The 12,200-nt window shown below is 40.0% G+C and overlaps 1 protein-coding gene across 4 annotated transcripts in view; it reads right to left on the reverse strand.

The window, feature by feature from the left end:
- SYMPK (symplekin scaffold protein) overlaps nt 1-11,653 on the reverse strand; it is a 1,084,618-nt gene extending 1,072,965 nt beyond the window's left edge. For 2 of the 4 annotated variants that reach the window (XM_069207740.1, XM_069207741.1), the window contains exon 1: nt 11,339-11,591. The gene's annotated coding sequence lies outside the window, so the exon portion shown is untranslated. Of the gene's footprint in view, nt 1-11,338 lie in introns of all 4 variants that reach the window. The other 2 variants (XM_069207742.1, XM_069207744.1) reach the window with 2 other exon arrangements.
- Between the last annotated feature and the right edge of the window lie 547 nt (nt 11,654-12,200).

Here is a 12,200-nt window from a genome sequence, read left to right on the forward strand (position 1 = left end):
TTTTAGAAACTAACCACAAACTGTCCCAAATATGAGCAAAGTGGATCAACTTTGACTTTCTGGACATGATCCTGCAGAGACGCTGTTACAGATCCTTGACTTCACTGTATCATTTTTGATGCTCTCGTGACAAAAAGGCGGTAAATAGAGATTAGTTGAAATGCACAGTTTATTGCGATATAAGGAACAGACCCCTTCCTCATGTCCAGCCTTCACCACAACCGGTTGCCTTCTGACTGCTGCCTCAACACTCTAGAATGCAGCAGCAGTGGCATCCTGTTGCTAAGATACAACATATCTCCCCTTCCTAGAATAACATTAAATAACAAATTATCACTTAAGAAAAAATCCTTAACACAACCAAAGTAAACATATCTTATCAATAACATGTATTATACATTTTCTTTTAACGATACATACATATATAGTCATTATGCCATATTGTTTTCTTTTTTTATTCCCTTCTGTGGACAAAAATGAACTCTTTTACTTTGACCATCGCCTCCACATCTCTTTACATTTCCTTCAACCCTATTTTAACTTCTAACTCACTGCACAATGTCACCTTTCTGATATTCCATTTCTTGCCATCATCCAACCATACACAACTTCCCCTGATTTTTATCACCTTAGGTTTAGATCATTTAGAAAATCCAACCTTCTGCTGTCCTATTTGAGGCACTCTTACCTAATCACCTTCCTTAAATTGCCAATTCATTTTCTTTAATCTGCTATTGTCTTACCACATATTTGTCTTGGTATCTTGATACCCTCTGCACTACCTCGCCTCTTTCCATCATTCCTTTCTGTGTCCTCTTCATCCACCTTGGAGTAACTAACTTTTGAATATGCTTGCCTTCCCTTAAAGAGAACAAGCTGTGTTTCACCAATCGCTGTATGGGGTGTGTTACAGTAGTTCCACAACATTTCCTTGACTGCCTTCTTACAGTCCAATCTAGCTTCACAAGCCAATTGTATACACTCCTTTAGAACCCTGTAAATCTCTCCACAAGGCCATGCTCTCCAGGACTGTACACTGCTGTCCTGATGTGATTTATACCATTCACCTTTACAAAATCCTGGAACTCTTTTCCTGTGAATTGCGGGCCATTATCGGTCACAACACTTTCCGGATATCCTTCTCTCTGAAAATGTTTTGACAAAAATTGATGATATTGGAAGCTTTTCTCTCTCTCATAAATGCTACATCTGGCCATGTTGAGTAATAATCCACCAATACTTCAGCAGACAAGCCCTCAATACCTCTGTAGCTGAAGGGTCCGCACACATCCATTGCTAACCTGTGCCACGGCTTCTCTGGCAACCTGGTGGGCACAATAGGGGATTCCTTCACCATTTGAGTTTTGTCACTGCACACACATGGCCTACAATGACTCACAAAGCCTGCAATTTCTCCATCCATTCCAGGCCACCATAAATCCATGCAAGCCCTTCTTTTCATTCCAGTCATACCACCATGACCCTCATATAACATTTCCATTAATCTTTTCCTCAAAATCACCGGCACAACTTGTCATTTCTTCTTATAATACCCTCAACACATGACAACTCCTCCCATACCATCTTGTAGTCACTCAGGGTTTCTTTGAACATACAATCCTGACTAACCTTGTCAGTATTACAACTATCAGTTTCAATGTGTCATCAGCATCAGTGGCTTTGTCCCACTCCTCCTCAGTTATACTTCCTCCACACTAGCCACCAACCATGCTCATCTTCATTATCATTTGTTTTATCTACCTCACCACTGCACAAAGGTAAACGTGACAAACAATCCGTATTCACATTTTTTATACCCAGAACGTATTTTAGAATAAAATCATATTCTTGTATACAATATAACCATTTAGCAATTTTTGGGGTAGCTTTCCCCGCCCCCTTTGTTGAAAATATATCTACCAAAGGCTTGTGGTCTGTTTTCACCTCGAAAGTTCACCACATGTCTTAAAATAGCTCACACGCCAACGATTCCTTCTCTATGACCGAATATGTGTTCTCCGCTCCTTTTAAAGTATGTGATGCAAATCCTACAATTCTCTCTTGACCTTCCCTTCTTTGCATTAGGACAGCTCCCAGCCCATAAGCACTAGCATCAACTACCACTATAGTTTCATCTTGTGAATCAAATGGTTTTAAAGATACTGCAGACACAATCTCATTCTTTACATTTTCAAAACCTTTTTGGCAATTCTTAGACCATGTAAACAAAGTATCTTTCTTCATCAAATCATGCAACTACCTTGTCAGCGAAATTCTTTACGAATTTCGAATACTCAGCCAAACCAAGAAACGAACGAAGTTGTTCTTTGTTTACAGGTGCATGTTCCAACAATTTTACTTTTGGTTGGACACACTCCCCAGTTAAGGTATGTCCTAAGTACTCCACTTGTGTCTTCCCAAACACACATTTGTCCATCCCTACTGTAAGCCCAGCCTTTTGTAACCTTTCTAAAACACTCAACACTTCATCATGTTTTTCCTTGTTATCGGCCCATATTAAAATGTCATCCTGGAAAACCAATACATTTGCCATGCCTTTTAATACCCTGCTAATGAGCCTCTGGATGACTTCCGAAGCTGATGCCAAACCAAACAGCATGCGTATGAACCGGAAAGCTCCCTCAGGTGTTATGAATGAAGTAAGGTGGTTTGACTCAGGGTGTAATCTTACTTGGTGATACGCACTAGACAAGTCTATTGATGAAAAATACCTTGCACCTCTCACACTAGATATCATCTCATTTATATGGGGCAAAGGATGCCCGTCTACCCAAATTTGTTGATTGAGATCTCCAAGGTCAACACACGAGTCTTTTGCCGTTAGACTTCCGTGCTAAAACGATTGGACTTAACCATTCCGATGATTCTATCGGTTCAATTACTCCAGCCTCACATAACTTATTCAATTCATCCTTTAGCACACTCCTCTATGTGAGTGGAACATTTCTCACTTTGTGAACCTTGGGAACGCTGTTAGCTTTGAGCACGATACGGTGTTCAAAATTATCCACACTATCACTTAATAATAATTCTGGATATCTCTTGCACCACTGATTGTTACTTACCTCCTCTGTAAGCAACACTTGTTCGGGATGATTAGGATTCAAAATAATGCCCAAATCTTTTTGATCCTTCCAACCTAAAAGTGCCTTTCCACAACATAGTTTTTTCCTATTGTATTTCTGTTCTTGTATTCAATTGTACTTTTGAAAAACCCTAGCAACAACATTTTTATTCCACAATACCCTTTTGGTTGTATATCAGGCTTTTCTAACTTGCACTCACACAATTGCTGCCATGTTGCCTTATCCATTATGGTGTAAGGCGAACACGAGTCTGCCCAAACCACCACATCCTGCTCATTCACTCTGATGTCACATTTGGGAAGGCAATACCTCTCCTGAACTTCACTTAATACATCCCAATGTACAACCAACACCTCAATATTGCTTTGTTCTACCTTTTCATCTGAATATTCCTCTTCGTCATCACATACCACATTTACCACTTCTTTCCCTTGCTTTGACCATAAGAGTTGCAAACACATGAAAAATAACCAATTTTCTTACAGTTAAAGCATTTGGCTTTTAAAGCAGGACATGTATCTGCAGTGTGTCTAAAACGTCCACATCTATAACATGCCTTCCTGTCTTTAGCCATTGTTACTAGACCTTTTTTTCTTTGTACTACATTTAAGTTAGTTTCCCTATTTTGACTATTCCCTCCACTAAGTTCTTTCACATATCGTGATGTTTTCTATATTAATCTTGCAATATTTATTGCCTTCTGCAAAGAAGGTTCTTTTAATTCTAATAATTTTGCTTGCACTTTTACACTACTGGTCCTGTTTATGAGCTGGTCTCTTATGAGTTATTCCTGCATATCTTTAAATTTGCACGTGGCAGCTAAAGTCCTTAACACTGCAACATACTGCTCTACACTTTCCCCTGGCTGTTGTGACCTTTTCTAAAAACTTGTGCCATTCAACAACCACGCTTAACTTTTTGCCATAATTTTCCCCCAAAGCTTTCATGGCATGAAAATATACATAATTTTCTACTTCTTCAAAATCCGAGACATGTTTGCCATCCACTTCATGGTTCGCGGTCACAGTTTGTGATGGTTTAAGTAAAGTTTTTAATACCTTCCTCCCTTCTCTGCCTAATTTGTGCTTCAATTATGCTAACGTCCTAGCTGAATAAAATATCTCCCCACCAATCACCTCAAGATAAGTTACAAAAGATTCTGTCCAATCTCCTCAGATGACTGGTGAACCAAGATTTTGTAGGAAATTTGGAGGAGCCATTACAGATGAGGTATCCATTTTCTTGTAACACTGTGACACTCAACCTAAATTTATCCCTTTGTAATTGTAGAAATTATCTCCTAAAATGCTAAAACCGTATCAGTCACCACCACGCTGTAAAAGAAAAAAAACATTTTTTTTGTTACTTGCTCCTGTACGCTCTTCGCAATGTCCAACCAACATTCAATACAATTCCACTGTCTTCCTCCCTAATGTACTTGTACCTTGACACACATTATTCCGACCTTCGTTCAGTGACTAGAAGCGGTGCTGCTCCTTAGCAACCACGTTGTGTTGATACTACATACTTCGCATCCTGCCATACATTACTCTGACACCTGAGAATCTCGTGACGTTGCTGCTGCCGAGCAACCACGTAGTGTTCCTTTTACGTACGTCAGGTCCTGATGTACGATGCCCTCAAGCCTTCTCGCTCCGGGGTATTGTTTCCAGAACGCACCTCAGTACATTTCTGAACTCCCTCACTGATGCACAGCGCGCATCCTCCACCACGTTGCTCCACATGCACTGGTTGTCAACTTCCAAATTGACAATATACGAAATCTGCAGCCGTCCTGCAGGAGGCAAGCTCACCAACAAAATGGTAAAATAATATCCCCAAATGTTGAAACAAATGAAGTGCGCTTTCAACACCCGGTCACAATGAGATTTTTTCACTCATGGTTGTGTAGGCTTTCGGTAAACTGTAGTATTAGTCCTCCACTTTGGCATACACGATTCAAGGGTCGTCTTCTTACTTCAGTTCTGTTCCTTATTCTCTGTCCTTCACACAGTGTCCGCCTTGATCAATATCCCATCCTCATCGCCATTTTCTCGTGACAAAAAGGCAGTAAATAGAGATTAGTTGAAATGCACAGTTTATTGAGATATAAGGAACAAACACCTTCCTCATGTCCAGCCTCCAACACAACCAGTTGCCTTCTGACTGCTGTCTCCACACTCTAGAAGGCAGCAGCAGTAGCACCCTGTTGCTAAGATACAACAGATGCCTTGACTCTCACCAGGTTAAATTACAAACTCCATCAACGACGTCCCGTTTCAACCAGTATTATTCAGCCACTGGTCAACAGCTTCCCTGCTGATTGACTATTGAGACTAACCAGACTCAGAGGTATCCTGTTTGTCTTGTTTCTTTTCCACTGTTAAACTCTCAATTTTCTTTTTAATTTTGGGAGTAATTTAGTATCCCGAGAAGGTATCGCAGAGCAGCCTCCTCTTCCAGAGGACTGTCCCGAAACCTACCAATATACCTCAAACAAAGGTGTCACCAGTCAGATGACTAAGAAAAGATAGCTGGACGCACATATCCTTACTTCAGTTATACACAGCACTGTAGAGTCAGTGTGATCCTTTTATCATCATACTGGTATAAGACCAACTACACCACAAAGGAGTTGCTAAAACCTATATTTTATGGAATAGTTCTACAGAGACCCAGGGCAATTGTTTGTTTCTGCGACAGAACCACCACAAAATTCATAGTCAGGAGAAGCCGCTACTTTGAAAGAAAAATGGGAACCCTTTCTCTTCATCGTTCAAAAAAATAAAAAATAAATATATAAGTCTCCAATAAGTTGACCTACAGATTATACCGAGCCCTGACCCAAAAAACAGGATCAGAATTTCGTGTTTTTTTTTGTTACAGAGTAAAAAAACTGACAACAGACTGGGAGATGTAAAGCGGTAGAAGGCGTAAAGAAAGAAAAAAACTTTTTCTGCAGACCCCACAACATTTCCTCAATTAAACGTTCCAGAGAATTCTCTCCCTTAATGAGTGTTGCCTGCAGCTGAATATGTGTTGTTTCTGAGTGGTTGTGAGCAAATGACCTATAGCGAGGTGAATGACACTACACAGGTTATGTTTGTTTGGTGTAATGAGTGGTGTAACATGATGATGGAAAGTCACTGGAATAGACTATATTTTGTGTGGTCACAGTTTGTGGTGATGTTACTATGTAGTAATACCATTGGCTGGTAAGTATTGTTTGAGGACAAGTGGTGTGTTCAATTAATTATGCCAGTAGCGTTGTCAGTGGATAGATTATGCTGCAAGCATGAGAGGCTAAGCTGTGTTCCATGTGGGTGAGTGTGGTGTGGGGAATGGCTTAAGAAGAACAGGTGTGGGTGTTCATAGTGTGAGGTAAGAGACAGGTGTCCCAAATGAAGGATATTATAAAACATGCAAGCAAATCATGTAGAAAAATGATTTTGTATGAGGTAAATGCGGATATGTGTGTGTTGTTAAGTGGCAATGCTGTACTGTGAGAAGACGATTTGTGATCTGAGTGGCTGCTCGTGAAGAGGTGGACCGTCAAGTAAGTGGTGAATGCATATCAAAAGGGGAGAGTGGAATTATGAGTGGATGATAACTGTATGTAGAAGGCCTAGTGGTATGACTAACTGGTGAGAAAGAGCACTGCCAAAAGCGAACAAATAATGAGGTGGCGAGTGGGAGATTGAGTGTCTTATCATGGGAGATGTGGGTGAATTAGGTGGGTGGTGCAGTAAAGTCTGCTTGACTAATGTGTTGAAAGGGTGGTGCTGATTGAGCCTGTTAGTAGTCTGAAAATGGGTGAATGATACTAGTGAGTAGTAAGTGGTGTCAAGTGGTTCAGTGGCATGCACCAGTGGCTGTAATAGAGTAATAACAAGTAAAGTAGTAAGTGCTATAACTGCCTGAAGGCAAAGTGTGAAATCTTGGGAGTCACTTCCAAAACTTGTGCTAAGTGACTGTAGAAGAACAGGGCTGCTGTGTAACTGTGGGAATATAATGAGTGGATATTGGTGCAAGTGGTGTAACAACCTATCTGAGAATCATTATATGGGGTACATGCAGAAGGCAAAAATGTATGGTTAGTTTGTAGTGTGTAAGGGTGTATATGAGGGAGTAAAGGGTGGTGATACTTTTGTGAATATCTCTGGTTGGTATAACAAGTAAGAGGCTATGAATGAAACGAGTAATTGTACATTTCTGTTGCAAGTAACAAGGGGAAGGGAAATTAACCAGTGGTGTTGTGCATATGAGTGATGTTAGAAAGTGATATCATAAATGACTGTGGAGCATGTTGATGGCGAGCAGGAACTGTGCTGAGGAATACATTGCTTCCAGTACTAGATTTTAATTTTAAAATCTGGAATTTTGGGAATAACCCTGGTTTGGTCAAACTGAAAAGGTTCGACTTACATATCTAAACACAATGATTTGTAAGAGAAAGTATGGGACACTGAGCGCACAATAAAGTGCTTGGTTGCATGGATGTGTCACAGAAAACAAACAACGCATGGGTGCAGTTAAATTCTACTGGTTTGCACTTCAATTAGCTACACATGAGAAATTAATAATTAAATATGTGCTTGCTTGAAACTGTTGTTGTTACACTATGAGGGTGTAAGTAACAAAAAGGTCATAGGGGGAAGCAACTCTGAGGCCTCAGTGAAGAAAGCAAAGCACAGAATGAGCAATGGGAAGGGGTGGAAGTAAACAAGAGACTGCAACAAGAAGATAAAGAGCACATGAGAGTGGCTCGAAGGGGGAAGTTATATAAAAATGAACATACATGCAAGAGCTGCCCGAAGAACAAAATTGTGGGAAATCTTTTTTTTAATTTTTTATAATGAAAATAAATTCAGGGCTCGAAAAATCATGAAAATGTTTCTAGACCTGCAGGTCGAGTAACTTAAATAATCTACTCGACCTAACTGTAATGTACTTGACCCGTAAACTGGTCTCAAATTGTGTGATCCTAGGCAAATAGTTTACAGACGCCTTTTTCACGTCATATACGATTGCACCGTCAAATATGTGAGCTCAGCATTTCTGCAGTACAAAAAAAAACTTGGTTGATTAAGTAAACTAAAGTTTGCTGCATGCATCACAAGAATCTAGCCCACATAACTAGGACTTCTTTTAGTTTACCAACAGCATTGCCATCAGGGCAGGAGTGTTTCTCAGTTTGTTTAAACACTCAATTTTAATAAATATATTACTACACCATGATGTGGTAACATATGTCATCTACACACAGTAACTTTCCAGGAAATGTCCAAAATCATATCCACTAACTTGCAGCTTTACTGATAAAACTATGTAGTGTATCGACAATCTGTGAAAATTGGGTTTCAGAAAACGTATCCTTTGCACATCAAAACGTAAAGTATTCTGATTTGTTTTCATCCTATTAAAATATTTTTTTCATCACACAGAAATATAAAAAAGGGTTTTCACAACTACTGAAATATATTTTGAAATGTTTGCAGAGTTGACTTAGTCATTTAAATGTTGTGTGTTAGGAAAAGCCTGATACCCTATATCCTTTTATTTTACATTCCAAGAAGCAGGTCACCAAGTTCACCTTACAAAGTCCTGGAACTCTGGAGTCAGAAGGAAAATGAATTGTATTAAAAACTGACTTTTGACCTCTGTGAACACAGAGCAAATGTGTCATAAGAACAAGATTTAAAGGCATCTTTTATTGCCACTCCACTTTTCAACTGGACAGAACACCTGTCCAGTGTCAACTCGCCAGAAGGGAGGAGTAAGTATTAAAAATAGCTCAAACTGATCAAATAAGACGTGCCAATGTGAGTGGCCAAGTGGATTTTTCGAGCCATGAAATCTACTGGAAGAAGTGGGAAAACACAGAATAGGGAAACACAAGACACTCTCATGGCGGTCTTAAATCCAAAAAATCAGATACTTGAGGAAGGATAAAAGGAACCAATCAAAGAGATCTTAAACATCTGTGCTCCACAGGAAAGACAACGACTAGATGGACTGGCTGAAACAAGTAAAACCTTCAAATAGAAAGCAAAAAAAAAAAAAAAAAGAGTGGCAAATGAAGAAAAAGAAACGCCATTGGGTGGAGTTGCTGACAACTGTCCCCACAGCAAATCAATTGTTATTTTGGTAGGCACAGAAGTGTGGGGGTGACATCTGTCACTGCTTCAAAGTTGTATGTCTAAAGATTACGGATCAAGGTACAACATGGATACCAGAGTGCTCTTCCACATACAAGAAACAGTTGAGGAGTACATACCTGAAGATAGTCTGTGTTAAAGGCGGGAGACAGTACAAGTCAAGTAACAACCTGTTTACCTGACCTGTTCAAAGGTCACCAGTATCTGCTCTCTTCAATCAGTCAGTTCATATATCAGTTTTTGTTGCAATGTGAACTGTCTATAATTTTGAAATGATACTCAAGAACTCTTTTAAAATATGGTAGAAGATGAAAGTATTTCCAATGGGTACAAAAGGAAACCAGATGTTTTACCATGCAACACATATAAGGTCCTCCTAATATGGTCACAATATCTTCACCTATTACTTAAATTTTATTGTCACATACCCCTTACATCCATATTTTACTGATCCACATCTTTCTAATGTCTACCAACCTCTTTGACCTTCTACCACTGTCACCAATCCACTGTCCACTGCTAGAATTCATGGTGCCCGGGTCAGATTGCTCTCTCTCTGCCCTTCTCCTCATTGTTCCTTAATCTTTCCCCCTTCTTTTTATGATACCATGCCCCTAGACACTAAAAAATAGCTGCTCTTCAGTCAGATCCCTGTCTCTTTCCGTGAGCAATGTCCTTGTAGTATCATCTGTGGTACACACCCTCTGCCTGGCCCCCTCAACAGTACTCTTCTCGTCACACACCTTTTATGCATCTCAAGTCCTTTCCTGTCACCCCTCCTGCTTTCCACTCCCTCTTAAAGTGACAGAATACTTTGCCCTTTAGTTCCCTATGTACTCCTGTCACCCCACCTGTCATCCGTTTCCTCGCCGCCCCACCTATTGAATTAGATGACAGCCCTTTCCTGTCTCGTACAGATTTTTCTCTCACCAATTCACTCTAACATATTTGTTTAGTGATCTGTTGCTTAACTGTCACCCATTAGCTACCTTGTCACCATTACAGCTACATTCTGTTATTCCACCTCCCATCATCTACTTTCTGGCCACTTCTATCAAACTGCTTCTACTTTTTACTTTTATTTTGCTTTTTTCATATGCTCTCGCTATCAGGGCAAAGATTTCACCTCATTGATGCCAGTTTAACACCATAGTACAACAATAACCAACCTCTGCACACTTCGCTTCATTTTAAGTAAATTGATTAATTTGTGCTATAAACATATATTTTTTAGAACCTGCAGATTATGTGGCAAATGCAGCAAATCCATTACTACGCGGAACACGCCAAGGCATAAAAAATTACATAATTTCAGCGACCCTCTCCAAACACGTCACAACTGGAAAACTATCAAGTCACTGTCTTCTCTCCTGCTTTCAGGGGGGGATTTAGTTACACATTACTAAAGCAAAATCCATTAAAAAACTTCGCTGAGTTTCCATAGCTGGAGTGTGTAGTACAGAATAGTTCTCAATATCTTCCTGTTTTCCCATTCTGAAATGCAGTCACGTTCTGGGACGGACACCGAAAGTATGAGGTCGAGTCCTGACAGAAATTAAAATTTCACACTAATGAATTAGGCCACTTGAGAGTGGGTAGCACGGCCGTGAAGCTGAAAAGGTTACCTCTGGGCATATTTTTCGCTTGTGCAAAATACTGTATCAGATGCAAGAGCTTAAAAGATTTATAAATACGTTATCGATGCTTTTGAACGTGGTCGAATCGGCTGTCGCAATGAACAGCAGAACGCTGAGCCAATGTGTACTAAAGTACTAGTCGGTAAAATGATGTATACAAAACAGTTTGACCTCAAACTCAGATTATAGGAAATGCAACATCGAGCGCAAAGTTTCCCTTTGAATAATAAGCACCATCGCCACAAAGTAAACAGCTAGATCTACAAAATAGGGACACGAAGTGGCGGCACAAAAACCATACTCGCACCCGGTATTTACTAACTAGCATACTTCTCACAAAAGAGAAGATACAAGTAAATCAATTGGATAGTAAGTGACCCGTAGCAAGAGAAGTACTCTTAAAAAACACACACCCAAAACAACCCACAAGACTCACCGCGCCGGATGGAGTTTGTAGGATAGACGGAATCCCGCCTCTCCCAAGTAAATTGCCAAAATCAACACGTTGTGGGGGAAAAACTAAAAAGAGAACACTGCTTCGTGCAACCACCTAGCACTTGTGACGCTGCTTATCTCTAACCAAACACCTCCATTCCAATCCTTCCCTCCCCCACCTCTCTCTCTCTCTCTCTCAATCTCCCGGTTTGATAGTCAGTAGACAGTCCGGGGAATACCTTCTTCCGCAACACGCTGAAAGACCGGAAGCTGCCACACAGGAGACCGGGCTCAGAAAAACGTAGACATAGAAAAAGGGCCAGCGAGAAAACCGCTGTAATGCTATACAATGGAAACATTAGCCAGCTAATCACCAAAAGCTAGAGTGCTAACCTACTCTTAAAAAATGTTCCTTCAATGGCTGCTGTGCTGTTGGACAAACCACGTTTGGTATCTTTGATTATGCATTGTGTCTGCGGTAACAATTGCATGAGTAGTGAGAGGCCCTAATTAATAATATTTTGTTGTGTTCAAGACTGGCTTTAAGGTTTATTGTTGTGCGTAAAATTCCTGTGAAGTGTTGCACTTATGAGCGTTTTTAATGCAAACATTATATTATTCATTACCTCTTTTAATAAACGTAATTTTCCTCTACTGGATGTCTCATCATAAAAGGGGGGCTGGTAAAAAAAAAAGGACATGTATAGTTAAGTCAGGGCGAAGCCAAGGGTCTGTCCCGAATCTAAGAACCCATGCACAAACTGAGCCATAAATATGTTTGGCATGTAAACCTTGCAACAAACGTCATGTAAAAAGATGATAAAGATTTTTCAAATTTGAAAAAGTGTATTTCCTCAAATAGA

This window comes from Pleurodeles waltl, chromosome 9 (assembly GCF_031143425.1).
Source record: "Pleurodeles waltl isolate 20211129_DDA chromosome 9, aPleWal1.hap1.20221129, whole genome shotgun sequence".
In the NCBI taxonomy this organism is placed as follows: domain Eukaryota; kingdom Metazoa; phylum Chordata; class Amphibia; order Caudata; family Salamandridae; genus Pleurodeles; species Pleurodeles waltl.